Below are 15,071 nucleotides of genomic sequence, written 5' to 3' on the forward strand. Positions count from 1 at the left end.
TCAAACACTTAGACACACTACTCACAGCAGGGTGAGATCTCATGGCTGAATTCAGTTATGTAGGAGAAGCAGAGCTGGAGCTTGCAGCTCACATGTGCTAACTACTCTCACAACAGGTCACAGAAAGACCAAGGAAATGGACATTGATGGCTTTCAAGCATCTTTTTAAGTGGGACAAATGTGAATCCAGGGTCACCGTTTTTTCCCCACGTTCCTCTTCTCTGTCCTGCAGATCCACCTCCTCCCCCATGTTTGGAAAACATTGCTTTAATAGCAAAAGGCAGAGAAAGCAATGCTTCTATTTGCTCGATCATTGATTTCTGCCGAAGTGTTTCACTTGTATCAACCTTAAGGCAGATTTCCTTAGTGGTAACTAATGATCAGAGAGTCCTGTTCTTCCTCCTCTAAAGGAAGCAGCACTGCTATTACGATGTTTTTCCACTTCCCAGGAAGCAAGAACAGTCTATGAGGATCTGAATTAGTAGGGTTACCATACGTCCGGATTTTCCCCAGACATGTCCAGCTTTTTGGTCCTCAAATCCCCGTCCGGGGGGAATTGCCAAAAAGCCGAACATGTCCGGGAAAATACTAGTCCCCTGCTTACCTTAGAGCGGCTCCGGCAGGCTGCGAGCTGCAGGCGGATTCCCCCGCGGCGGCGGCTGCTGCTGCTCCCCCCAGACACCTCAGCTTTGTGTAGCTGAAGAGCCGAGCTGCCCGAGTGCTACCGGCTTCACGGTTTGCCGGGCAGCCCCCAGACCTCCAGACCCTGCGCCCCCAGTCAGGCGCTTCCTCTCCCAGGCTCCGGCTGTGCTGGGGAAGCGCCCGGCCGGGGGCGCAGGGTCTGGGAGCTGCCTGGCAAACCGTGAAGACGGTAGTGCTCGGGCAGCTGTTTCGCGTGGCTGGGAGGGAGGAGGGGGAATGCGGGGCACTCAGGGGAGGAGGCGGAATTGGGGCGGGGAAGGGGCGGAGTTGGGGCGGGGACAGGGCCCTGTGGAGTGTCCTCTTTTTTTAATTTTTAAATATGGTAACCCTAGAATTAGCCCCACCTACTTCCTTCTCATTCAGTACTGAAAGAAATTCAAGTTAACATTTGAAAAGAGGTTAATGTTTGGAGATACACAGGAGAACGGGGGTAGGAGGAAAATAGGACAAAACAACTACAGGTAAATCGTATTTCCTCGCCATATTTCCCTCCCTGCTTTTCTAGAAAGGAAGTTTCTTTTGAACTAGTGGCTGTGAGGAGCCCTTCTTTGAGGATATGATCTAGTGCCGACTAAAGTTAACTTAAGTTTCCCACAAACTTTGATAGGAATTGGATCAGGCCCTGTAACAGAAATGGGCTTACTTTCATGTAGTGTCTTGAAGCATTTTTCTGCCAAAAAACAAACACCTCAGACAACAGCAGGTCCAATTAGTATAATTGATAAACTAACAAGGATTAGCTCAAATAGCAGCCCTACAAGTGTCAATAGCCTATTATGACTCAACTTCACCTTGCCAACAAATGACCTCTAAGAAGCAGGAAGGCAAAGGTGCTTGTATGCTAAATTCACACAATCCTTAATCCGACAAATAAAAGACTTAAGGATCTGAATCACTTTGTACAAGCACAGCAACCATTTCCTTTGACATCCAAAAGAGTCACGAAGCTGAAATGCAAAGAGTTTCAGTGCTCTTGGTATCAAATTGTGATGCGTGCATGCCGATTTTTCCAGAAAAGTGAAGCGCCAAAGCAACAGTTTTCCCAGCAGCAGTAAATGGCGATTGAAGAAGCTTGGAATCACACAGCTATTTTAATGCTGAAGTTTGCTCCTATAAAGGCAAAACACTGTCAGCGTTTACATAGTCAAGTCCCTGAATACGTTGGATGCAGTAGGACACACTTCCCATGTGATGCTTCAGTCTGCTAACCCAAAACATTGTCTCAATTATAAATCCTAAACATACCACAGGGAGCACGAAGAGGATTAGAAATTCTCTCTTTCGTACCACATTGAAAATATGGCCCTAAGCTCAATCTGAAACAGCCACGTGCCTATTAAGAGTGACTCCATCTCACTAAGCAGTCCCTCATCACATGAAGATGATTCAATAGAGAAGGGTTGTGGTGAAAGATAGAGCCCTGAAGCTAGAGATTTGGGAAGACCCTGCAGATCTGAAAACAATCTGAGACACTATCAGAATTGTGAATCATAGGTAAGGACATGATTCTGTGACTTTCTAGAATCTCCATGACTTATTCTGGGCCAGTCCCGAGGCTGCCAGAGCAGTGACTGGCAGCCAGTCCTGTGGCTCACAGGAGCAGCAGTAGTCAGCCCCTGCCACAGGAGCAGCAACAAGCCCTGGCTGCACTTGGTTTGTCATCGTTTCCCTCCCACCACTCCCCAGGGTATTTTTAGTAGAGGTCAGGGACAGGTTGCGGGCTCCTGTGAATTTTTGTTATCGCACACGACCTAGAATCTTAATCTTAATCATAGGTATTGACCTTGCCCCAGGCATATGGGGAAAATACAGATAAGCACTTTGAAACTTACAAAGCATAAGCATAAATGCAATAGATAGGAGTCTAGCCTACTTTTAAGTTGTTCAATTGTTTTATGATTCAGAAGTCAGGATCAGTCAGACATGCCCGCTTTTCGGGCCAAGTACCAGAGTAAAACACCTAGTTCAGCCCCCTATCATTATTATAGCCTGGGAATAAGCTTTTTGGGACATCATATACGGTTAACTTGAGCCACAGAGCAGGAGCTTATTGCCAAAGCAAACTAATCCATTGAAGTTTGAGGAAGCAAGAGTATGCCCCTCTGTGAAATGGTTAAGCCACGTCCCACATTTAGAGGATGGAACAGAAGGAGATGCAAGGACAAAGCCGTCATAAGCTTGATTTGAAGAAGAGGGAAATGGTCGTATCACATCTCTTGGCACTAACTGTCCCTAGAAAGGTGGCAAGGAAACAGGGCTCTCTGAAATAAGCCTAACACCCTGTGAAATTACTTCATAGAAAGTTTGTGAGCAAGAAAATAAGGGCGGCTGTGTTTAAGAGCTCCACCGAAAAGGTCATGTCAAGCTTTCGTTTTTGATATTGCACTCCAAGGATAAGTTGAGTTCTAGAGACAACAGGTCTGATTTTCCAATGCCTTGTACCTTGCGTTATCATTTTAACCTGTGCCTACTGAGTGCAAAGGGACTGTAAAATGCTACCATCCTGATTTGATTTTTGAACTCACTCTGTGTGGGTGTAAATGACTACACGGGGAACAAGGCAGTGGAGAGTTAGGCCCAGAGTCCAGACTGAATGAAGGGCTAAGGGAGGGGCGGGGGGGGAGTCAGCATCCCATTTCTGCAGTGGTTCCTGGAAAGTAATCGCAGTTTCCCCAGTGCCAAGAGAACTTCAAGCAGTCTCTACTCAGCCTTAGGGTGGCACTGATGAGCAGTTTGGGTGAGGACACAACCCCTATTCCCTTGGTAGTATGTTAGTGGGAAAAGAAACGCTGGAGTGGTGGGAGGACTTTTGTTACATTTCTCATGAATCAAATCTGAAGAAATGGGGACCGGACATTTTCCAGCCAGCTGTTCCTGAGGCATCCCTCTCCCATCATCTAGAAAGACCTTCCATTTAGACAAGAGATCTAGGATTTAGGAGACCTAGGGTGAAATCCAGGCTCCTTAGTTGGTAGGTAACAACGTCTCTGAATAAATGCTCTGCACTACAGATTCTGAAATGACTCGGAAGCAGACCAGCAGGAGTGGCATGCATGCTTGCCTACAGCAGAAAGGCAACCCACCAATTCCAAAAGACTAAGTGAAACAACTGAGTGTATTTAAACTGAACAGGATAGAAAAGAAAGGGACATAAGCCTAAGCAGCTGCCATTTTCCTTTGGGCTGGTCCACACTAAGCCCCCAGTTCGAACTAAGATATGCAACTTCAGCTGAAGTCCAAGTATCTTAGTTCGAACTTAAAGGTACTTACCGCGTCCACACACAGCAGGCAGGCTCCCCCGTCGACTCCGCATACTCCTCTCACGGAGCAGGATTACCAGCGTCAATGGCGAGCACTTCTGGGATCGATTTATCGCGTCTTGTCTAGACGCGATAGATCGATTGCTTGCCACCGAATCAGCGGTTAAGTATAGACGTACCCTTACTCTGACCAAGAAACAGAGGGTTGACTGAAAGAGAAAGAGGGAATTAATAGTCACTACATTATGTAACTTACTGTTTTTATATTTTTCTTTCTTGTCTTTTCTGCTTAGACAGAGGAAAAGAAGAGGTTAGTTGATTACCAAACCTGAATTCCAAGCACCAGGAGGAGCCACAGAGCAAAAGGAAGAGGAAGAGAGTGGGCTAACTAGACAATTTATACTAATTATGACTGGCCTTTTTTGTACTTCCTTCATTACTGATAGGCGGAGACATAAGACACTAGCTTTAATGGAGAGTTCTTTGGAGGATGGGAGATGAAGATTCCATTCCACAGTGTTTGTGGTATGTTAACAAATTTCTTCAATAAAGCAAGCTTCAGCAAACACCCTGAGGTCAAATAAAACTATTATTTGCTTTTCCAAACATTACGTTCTTTAGCAGCTAAATAAAAACATTACAAAACCATTTTATGCAAAAAAGGTTTAACTTTAGCTTGACCTTCCATTTTAAATAAACAAACCTTTCTAGCCAATAAGCTTCCCTCTGAACGCTGCAAGATGATAAGCAATACCTTAATTACATTCATTTACGTGACTTTGAAATTGTTCCAGACTGAAGTCAATGACTGCAAGGTCACAGAGTATGGAAAAAGTAAAATGAAGAGATACACACATGGGGCAGTTTACTCAAACAGGCTGTGGCAGTCTCTTCTCACCAATTATGAAGGGCCCATGATATCAACAAGTGCTTGTCTTTTCATCAATTACATGTAAGAAACCATTTTTGAAAAAGCTGAACTGTGTAACAGCGTATTTTCCTTTTTGAAGCGGATCCAAAAATTGGAGACACTGGACAATTAAAATTGCTTTTAATGCTTAATGACCAATGCAAGCAAGATGAATATTCTAGAATGCTCTAATTGAGAGCACAGAGAATGTTTAGAGCAAGATGATGTTGGTTGCCAAATGTGCCAACAACACATCGCTATTTTCATTTACGTGAAACGGAATGTTTTGCACTGATTTATTTAGTAATGTAGGCAGTAGGAAAAGCCACTGTATTAACTTCATGCCATTGTAGCTCATGGATCATAAATGATGTTAGGTTTAGGTGTGAAATCCTATCAGAGGGAGTTTTACCATTGACCATTTCACTCCTGAGGTAGAAGGAGAGAAAATATCCAGCACAGCGGTTGCCATTAAAATCTTTACTATTTTGCCTAATTCAATTTACTACAGTATTTGTGCTATACTTACTACAGGAAATACCAAAATTATGTTAATTACACACAAGCAGCATTGTAAAGATTGTAACAGTGATCACTAAGTGGTATGAACATAGAGTATGTTATTCTGTGAATCAGCAGAAGACTGATACCAAGTCCATCCCGTTCCCAATCATATTTGCACTGAATAATGTGTTAGGTGTGATCAACAGCAATGAAATTATCTGAATTGTCTTTTATATAAGCATTTTAAATATTACAAATGTGAGAATATAAAAAACTCAAGTATTACATTTGAGTGTAAGCAACCACACATCAATTCCCTGAAGCTGACAATGGTTTTTTAGTAGTAAATTAGATGTCTCCATGCAGCCTCAGTTTACTAGCAAGCACTTTTACACAACTCTCAAGCCAACCTTCTGCAATTTAAGAGTGATTTAGTGCAAGTGAAGCAATAAGTATTATAAAATTTATGCTTGTTCACCCTCTCTCCCCACAGAGAAGGGCAAGATGCTTTTTCCATGTAAATGTGTATTAGATACAAATAATTTAAATAAATATTCCATGGAGAACAAGATGCTGCATATATCCATTTCAGTTCCACGTTACTGAATTAACTGCAAGATAATGATGCTGTCTTACCCCTCCTAAAAAAAAAAAAAAAAGAAAAGAAAAAGATCTCCATGTTTTTCAACCAAAAGTCAAAGAAAAGAATCTTCTCTCAAATCTTTTATTTTTTTTGGGGGGGTGGGGGGGGCGTACCACAAATTCAGTTAAGATGAGGACACCTTATATGTGATAAAGCAACACTCATTTTACACATCAGTTATAAATGCCCCAAAGATACTCTGAAAACAGTTCCACAAGTAGTCCTTTATTTTAAGCCAGGGTAGTCTTAATCAAACAGAGAAAGCCATTTCATTGTATCATTTCCTTTTAAAAAATGATAAAAGCTACCAGCAAGTTACTGTGAAGCTCATTCATAGCCAATGATTTAATGTGGGGTGCTTATTTGTGTAAAGCTTGCTTTACATGGGTTTTGAAGCTACCTCATGTCATTTGGGCTGATGTTATATCTTACAGCATAACCTCATCTCTGCTTGACTTTAAAGAAGGATAACCACTTTTCACTATGTATGAACTCTGAACATCAAAAACATTTATTGCCTCAATAATTTAATAGTGATGTTACTTTCCTGACTTCACAAAGTTATAAAGATGACAACAAACAGTCAGACTTACTGTACCACTCATTTGATTTTAGGCTCATAAGCAGACTTACCACACCGTTGGGAAAGCGATCCACAGGAGCAGGCAATGCAATAGCAAAAAAACCAACAAAACAAAAAAACCCCACACACATGCTATCGATCTATATTCCGGTCAAATAACAGAGTGGAGAGAATAAGGGGAGTATTTATGCAGTTAAGTCGAAGACACTTTTAAAAGTAGAGAACCTCCTTACATCCAGCTTAATTTGTGTCTGAAGATTATTACTGAGACAATTAACCACTGGACAAATACATTTTAAAAAATTGACGGTTGTGAAGAAAAATCATGTACCACGTGACAATACAAAGTAAATTTCTCATAAAAGATATTTCCCTGCTGAGTAAAGCATTTACACAATGAACAAGAGTTACCGCTCAAGGTTTAAAATAAAACTTAAAAACAGATGTGCCCACACCCCAACCTGTTTCAATTCAAGACACCTGCTTCAGAATCTCTGCAGTGTTTTTCTTATTCTATAGTCAATGTTTATAACACTATAGCAGCAATTATCCCTATTACAAAACAGTTTACAGTTAAAACAAAGAACCACGAAGAAAGTACAATATTCAGTAACTGACATTTACTGCACTGGCCTTGGACTTCTAATCTTTACCAGACAGGCACACAATTCAATCCATCAGCTCATAAAGGTGTGCTTTTTTAACCTCTAAAACAGATGGGATTGGCTAGAAATGTCTGGCATGTCAAACTGCTAATCACTGTTGCCCTTTGCACAAAATAACCCACTTAAATTGAGGCATGGTTGCACTGTAACCGACATTAGTCTGTGGGAAACCCATTTAACTGTCACATACTCCTGCCACTCCTGCTCTCCCTTAATTAAGCCTAATGCCTTATGCTTTGACCTTTTGTTCTAGCCTATTAACCCTATCTAGTACAAGTTCACATATGTTAAACTAAAAACTTTGCTGTAAAATATTAAATGCCAAGCTACTGAAAGCATACGGGTCATTTTTCTTAACCCAAAGGTTATAGACATCATATTATCAAATTCATTTGGCAGGCAAAATGGCAGTGATGTAAGGGTTAAATCCTAGACCGTACTGCATAACCACTAACTAAAAACACTAACCAGCAGTCACAGAAAAATACTGTTTCTTTCTCTTCTGTAATGAAGTACAGTATACTCCCTAGAACAAAAAAGTGTCACTGGATCACTATTTTTTTTTTTTTTTAATATTGCAATGTTTGCTCTCGCCCTCCAACCTTCCTCAAACTGCCCATTCTTAGCAAAAAAAAAAAAAATTTTAGATACAATAATTTACCATCAGAGTGGATTATGCTATGGATAATCGCTGAGCAGTGAAGCCTGTAAAACAAATCACTATTTTATTTTTAAGATGTCAATTTCTCCTCACTGAAGGCAATGTTCTGTCCGTCCTTGTTCACATTGCGTAATATCATTGAGGCTATTGAAGGAGTAAGGTATCAGTTGGACCACTTGCAGAGTAAAATACTACTTACCCCAACTGGTAGATTCTAGCCTTAAATGATTAACTTGCAATATCTTTAAGGTAGGGATTCTCAACTTTTTCCATGTCCACGTTTTTCTCAACCCTCTTTCCCACAACAGACCATCCAGTGATGCGATGTATCTGGGGCTCACCCCTCTTTCAGCAATATGGGAATAGACTCCTTTCTCATTTAGTATCATGACTTATGGCCCACAGCTCTTGCTTTAAGGAATACATCTGTTCTGGTATGCAGGATGATTGGTACTTCCCTACCACATGCAAATTACTTTTGCTTAAAAACCTCAAAAGATCTGTTAGGAATTACCCTAATGATCTAGAACTCGGATATCCAAAAAAATAAATTCCAATAACAAGAACAAATGTCTGGTTCTAATGCAAGAGGTAGTTTAAGGACAGAATACAGCACAACAGTTTGTAACAACTTGTAATGCAAGCTTATGTATTGAAACAGGCTGAATACAAAAACCATCCATAACAACAAGACTGTTTGTACCAGCAATACAGAACGTGGTCACCCACTCAAAATCTGGATTGGTCCGGATGGGCAGAGAAAAAGCAATTTTAAATATATCAGGATATCTGCTGTTCATAAACAGGTAATAAATATCCCCTCAAGTTTATAGAATAGCTACTTTTTTTGTCAAGTTGATATACTTAATACACAACATTTATTTACAATTCAGACTGTTAGACACCATGTAGGAAATATAATTTTTTTGCTGCACAAACAACCACCTTCTTAGGAAAAAAAATAAAATAAAGATAAGTACAGATCTTTGAACAAAACCTTCAACCACTTGTAACTAATATTTATGATGTGATATATTCAAATACTCATTTCCACAAAAGCCACTGTTCCATTAAGCACAATACAGCGTAAGGAACAGAACCCCCATCTGCTGCTGACCATGGTAATTTCATAAATTTGAAGAGCTACTTAAACCATGGATTTTAACAGTAAATTTTATAACTTGGTGGTTTTGAGATCAGCAAAAGTCACATAACTAACTTTTCAACAACCTTGATTGCCAAGATTACTAAGAAATACTAGAGCAAGTCAAGAGATTAGCCTCTACGCTTTTCTGAGTGGTTAAATGTAACCAACTAAAGAATAAGGAACTGAGACCAGGTCTACTCCAAAGAAGTCAGGTCAACCCAGCTATGTGTCTCAGAGGTGTGAAAAATCCACACTCCTGAGGACAGTTAATCCAAACTAACCCCTAGTATAGACAGCGCTAGGTCTATGGATGAATTCTTGTCAACCAAGCTATCACCACTCAGGCAGGTGGATTAACTAGTGATGGAAGAACCCCTCCTGTTGCTGTAGCGAGTATCTACACTGAAGCGCTACAGCAGCAGTATTCTAAGCAAAGACATAACCTGACTGATAGCCACATTTTGATTTCTCTTGTGCTGGCTACTGCAAAATCAAAGATACTGGGATGGATTCTGAAACTCAAGTATCTAAAGTTTACCAACAACATTCAGCTTTTCTGGTGGTTATCCTTGAATATACTGTATTAGTTCAGATGTTCTCAAACTGTAGTACAGCCACTACTGGTAATATGTGGGCTGAAGTCAGGTGGTACATGGCCTGGTTTATCAGAATAAGAATCCATTATAACCACACTGATTACAATTATGAAGTTGATAAGCCAGGTACTTTTGAATTTTCAGTGTGGTATGCTTGGTCTTAAAATTTGACTACAGCTCTGTTACTGCTTGTTTTTTGTTTGTTCGTTTGACATTGCTATTGTCCTTTCCAAGTAAACCAGTCCTAAGAGTACTAAATATAAAACAGACTACCCTGCAACTACTCCCTACCCAATCATTTCATTTTTCTTCATGCTCTTTTAATGGCCTTATTCTGCAAATACTCATGCAAATAATGCTACTGAATTCAATACTCAAGTGGGTAAAGTTACTCACATGCTTAAGTGTTTGCAGCATTGGGCCATAAAGCAGGCAATCTTTGGACAAGACTAAAGGGATGATTCCATTATACCAAAGGGAAATAGGATTTTAGAAATGGAGACAAAGTTAGTATATATCAACAAACTGATAGTGGTACTAAATGTCTGCAAACCGTTTGTGATAAGTAGGATAATATTCATTAACCATTTAAAAATACCAGTCACTTCCCATATAAGCTCACCTGTCTCGTATTACATATATTATGGGTTGAGCTCATTTTATAGGAGGTTAAAAAATCATTTTTAAATTTGTATTTTATTTCCTTTCTCACGCTTATAATGTATCAAAACAGGATCCCTCCCTATCCAAGAATGACCTCCCTAACAAGTCTGGAAGATCTTAGGGCCCCACTAGCCGGTTCCACACCAAAAAATAAAAAATGCAACACTATCCAAAGTTTATGATTTCTGCCTCTTGGGTGTACATTGTATAAAAAACTTCTCCTCTTGCTTTGGCAAGTTTTAACTTCAAAAATAGATAAACTTAAAATGTACTGTATAATTCTAAGATTAAAAGTATATGGTAGAAAGTCATTCGACACTTTTTTTTTGTTAAACTAAATAATGGTTCTGTCAAGATAGTTGACCCAAAGAAGAGACTTGCCTTGAGAGTGGTCCAACCCGGAAAGCCTATCCTTCAGGAGCCCAAGGATACATTAGTTCTCCTCAACAATTCCATGCTTGATCTGGAGGGGGTGTGTGTGAAATAATGAGTATCACAGCACCCAGATATTGGTTTACTGTTAGGGAAGTTACACTTCACTGAATGAGTGTGTTAAGATTTACAGGTAATCATAGAATAATAGAATATCAGGGTTGGAAGGGACCTCAAGAGGTCATCTAGTCCAACACCCTGCTCAAAGCAGGGCCAATCCCCAGACACATTTTTGCCCCAGATCCCTAAATGGCCCCCTCAAGGATTGAACTCAAAACCGTGGGTTTAGCAGGCCAATGCTCAAATCACTGAGCTATCCCTCCCCCCCAGTTTATGTCAGCAAAATAAACATAACTTTGAACTCCAGAAAGTAAGACCTCCCAGACAGGACCATTGTTAAAATAAATACAGAAAAGTCTATTACCCAACTACCCAGACGCGTTTCTTCAAGATCAAAATTACAGTATCCATGTAAAACAGTGAACTTTGGATTCAAAGACAACAGCTCTGATTTTTTTTTTTTTAAACTTGGACTTGCTATACTATGATTATGACTTAACACTTATTTCACATCCACAAATACCCAGAGGTCATGTTTTCTAAAACGGCCCTTATTGAAATGAATATGGCAACAAGGAAAATATCAGGCCATAGTAGAAACTTCTCTTTTATATACCGTATTATATGTCCAAAAAAATTCTAAAGATCAGGCAAAAAGATGAAAATCAAACACAAAAGACTTTTAGTGTGGAGCAATTTGTTGACTTAAAACAATCAATTGGCACGAAAAGTTGTTCATTGTGATACCACTATCCACCTCAAGCACTTTTGTAACTACTTCCCTCACTACCATTCCTTAAATGGACATCTGATAAAACCCTCAGGTTTAGAGGTGAACCAAACTAGCTGTTTATATAAAAACAGGTGTGTGTGTGTGTGTGTGTGTGTGTAAATAAATAAATAAATAACTTCTATAGTGCTCATCACTAGAGCAACTAAGTATTTTGATTAAAAAGTGATATACATTATAGGTAATTTTAACTCTGCTGCTCCCACAACTATCACTACCACACACCTTAATAGACCAATAGGGGTGGGTTGGTGGGCCTGTGCGCGCACACAGTAGTTCCTTCTATTGCAGTGATACCTAGCTGTAATGTCCACCAGCTGAAGCAAGCTTCCAGATGAACTTCCAAGGAATTCTAAAGATGGCTATAACAGTGCTATCTAGCAGGAGCAATAAAGTCACAGATAGATGTCACAAGGACATCGTCCAAGAGAGGAGCAATCAAAGCCTCCAGGCCAGCTACAAATAAACTGGATACCCTCTGGACCACTGCTGCCACCCAAGAATCCATAAGGAATGATGGATCCATTAGGACCACCATGTTGTAAATCTTTTTGGCAAAAGCAGGTGAACTACTCTCAAATAATACAATCTCTTATATGCTTCTCCAAATTAACAAAAAGTTATTTGGCTTTGCTAAACAGAAGCGAGTCTCCATTTTTTGTTTTAATTAGGAAGAGAGATTAAGCTATCATTGGAGTCACAATAAATCATGTAATAAGTGAATGGTGGGTTTACCCTGCACTGCCAAAAGGCAGTAAAAACAGGATCTGAGTCTTTTTCACTTAATTTTAAACTTAAAAGTGCAAGTAGGACAGACAAGTGAGCATAAATTTGATCAAATAGTAAGTTTTATTAATGTAGTCACAGTATCATCATCCACCTTTCTCACAACAGACTGTTATGACTCACAAATTTAAGGAAGGGGGTAAGACAGGAGGGGGAAGCAATGCTTTTTTAGAGGATGTTCGTCTTTTGAGATCATCTTTGTGCTCAGCAAGGTGTTTTCTTTAATAGTTTTTTTTTCTTTATTGTAAATCTGAGCAGTCTTCTTCCGTATTGCCATCACCACCACCACCACAAAAGTTTCTTGTATGGCAAAATAAAACAACTAGCAAAAGAAGCTAAGCTTCCTATGCAACTGCAAACAGTTTTGATGCCGTAACATAGCCACTGGCTTTTCTTGAAGCCAGCAGTAAATGATTGCCCTGTATTTCCCCCTCCCCCCCCCCCCCCCCCCCCCCAAGACGTACAAGAGGCTTCAGGTTTACGAAAGTTTAGAGAAAAAGAGCACAAGCAATTCCACTTTGATATTTCTGGAAAGACAGAAGAAATTCCTACACTACCAAAAGTTTTTAAACAGAATTTTGGCAAGAACAACTCCTTGCACTGGAAGATGGGTTGTGTATAGTTTCTGCAGGAATACTAAGTTTGACTGTTTTAAAATTACAGGTGGTGGGGATGTGGGGGAACCTAAAAATTAAAGATCTGAATATAGCAACCACTTGGGATAACACAGACAGAAATGCAGTTCTATCTCTGTGAGAACCAGAGCCCACTTCATCCCTAAAAGAAGTTCATTCCAATTTCTTCTTCAGCTCTGAAGTTAAAAAGGGTAGTAGCCATAAACTTTAACATTGACACTGAAAAACGGACTACACAGAACATCAGTACCAATCAGTTGTCAAAGAAAACTCAAGTACTGTGTGCTTCTTATGGGCAAGACACTTTTATACAGAAATCCAAGAAGATATTTTGTGGAACCTTCCAAATTTTCCCTTATTTGTTTCATGTCATCATTGAAGCCGGGCGGCGGGGGGGGGGAGACAACCACCCATACAAAGCAAAACACTTGCTTATAAAATGCATTTCTCTCACTTAATTTCACTCCTGCTCAAACTAGATATGTTTAAGGAAAACTAGACTACAGTACTTCACATAAGGAAAGATTGTGTGTGGTGTGTGTGTGTGTGTGTTCGGGAAGATCAACTTCAAAGAACTGATCTCAGACAGAAGACAGGCATTCTTCCAAATAGGCGGCAGCTTCTGGCTTTATTCTGATTATGTCTAGAACAAAAACTTTCCTTTTTCCTCTGTTGTAGACACAGACACATTTAGAAATAAAATATACATATAAAAATTGAGAACATGTCGTCTTTCTCAAAGTCACACTAATGAAATAACACCCTCCTTATAAAAGAAATAGGTTGGAATGTAAATTGTTGTCGGGACCTAACAGAAGACAAGTTAGTTTCTTTGGCCAGAGGCAAGACTGGACCTCTTTCTCCTTCCTAGTTTGCCATGTTTACAAATTCTTAGCTTGCATCCTACTTCCTTAACCAGGAAGCCTAGATGTCTGGTACTCAAATGAGGGGCAACAAAACACCAAATAGTATCAGTCTCTCAAATTTCCTGTAATCCAAGTATCATAGTTCTGTCCACATTTCTGTGGGGCTTTCCATGAGCAAATACATATCCACCAACAGCATTGCTTTGAAATTTCAGTTGCTACATTCAGTTTCTTCTTGTGGTAAGGATCTTCCTACATATGAGAATACAAGGAAGAACTATTTCCTTCTCACACGTAACACAGACTCCACATCTCAAGATGTTCTTCTCAAATTCAATATTTTCAAATAGAACTAACAAAATGTCCCTTAACAAAAACAAATCCTAAGGCAGTGGTTCTCAAACTGGGGCCGCCGCCTGTGTAGGAAAAGCCCCTGGTGGGCCGGGCCGGTTTGTTTACCTGCCCTATCTGCAGGTCCGGCCAATCGCGGCTCCCACTGGCTGCGCGGTTTGTCGCTGCAGGCCAATGGGAGCTGCTGGCAGCAGAGCAGGCCAAGGGAAGTACTGGCCGCCGCTTCCAGCGGCTCCCATTGGCCGGGAGCAGTGAATCACGGCCAGTGGGAGCCGCGATCGACTGGACCTGCGGACAGAGCAGGTAAACAAACCGGCCCGGCCCACCAGGGGCTTTTCCTACACAGGCGGCGGCCCCAGTTTTAAATATTTCATACACTGGCCTCAAACTTGTTTGTTTGTTTTTTCCTTCTTGATTAAAGTCTCCCTATCTGTTTAATCATTCTGGCTGGTTTATATTCTATCCCTTTCTATTCCTCCTGTTTAAACTTCATACTATACCTGTTTCCTTAGAAACTGGTAGTGGTAATTTTTTCACTCATCTATCACTCCCTATTAAACCCACAGTCATTAGTGGTAAATTAATTTATATTTAGACACTTGCTCTCAGTATTGCAAAATATTAGTGGTTGATAGGGTTACAACCTGGCTCAGTACTATCACCAGTCAGTCGCAAGTGGCTTCCCGCATGCTTCTAGGTCAACTGGAGCTGGCCAAAGTCTAATCAACAATCCTAGCTTTTGGTCTGTAAGGCACATCCGCAGGCTCACAGCTGGTCTGATGCCCTTCCTGGAAACAAGGAACTCCACAGTCCAGCC

The 15,071-nt window shown here is 40.4% G+C and overlaps 1 protein-coding gene across 5 annotated transcripts in view; it reads right to left on the reverse strand.

Moving 5' to 3' along the window:
* The window catches only part of NRIP1 (nuclear receptor interacting protein 1), a 150,743-nt gene that overhangs the window by 129,269 nt on the left and 6,403 nt on the right, over positions 1 to 15,071 (reverse strand). For 2 of the 5 annotated variants that reach the window (XM_065575873.1, XM_065575878.1), the window contains exon 2: positions 3,973 to 4,171. The exons of the other annotated variants lie outside the window; for them this stretch is intronic. The gene's annotated coding sequence lies outside the window, so the exon portion shown is untranslated. The remainder of the gene's footprint in view (positions 1 to 3,972; positions 4,172 to 15,071) is intronic. 5 annotated transcript variants of the gene reach the window in all.

Source organism: Chrysemys picta, chromosome 1 (genome assembly GCF_011386835.1).
Source record: "Chrysemys picta bellii isolate R12L10 chromosome 1, ASM1138683v2, whole genome shotgun sequence".
Taxonomy (NCBI): domain Eukaryota; kingdom Metazoa; phylum Chordata; order Testudines; family Emydidae; genus Chrysemys; species Chrysemys picta.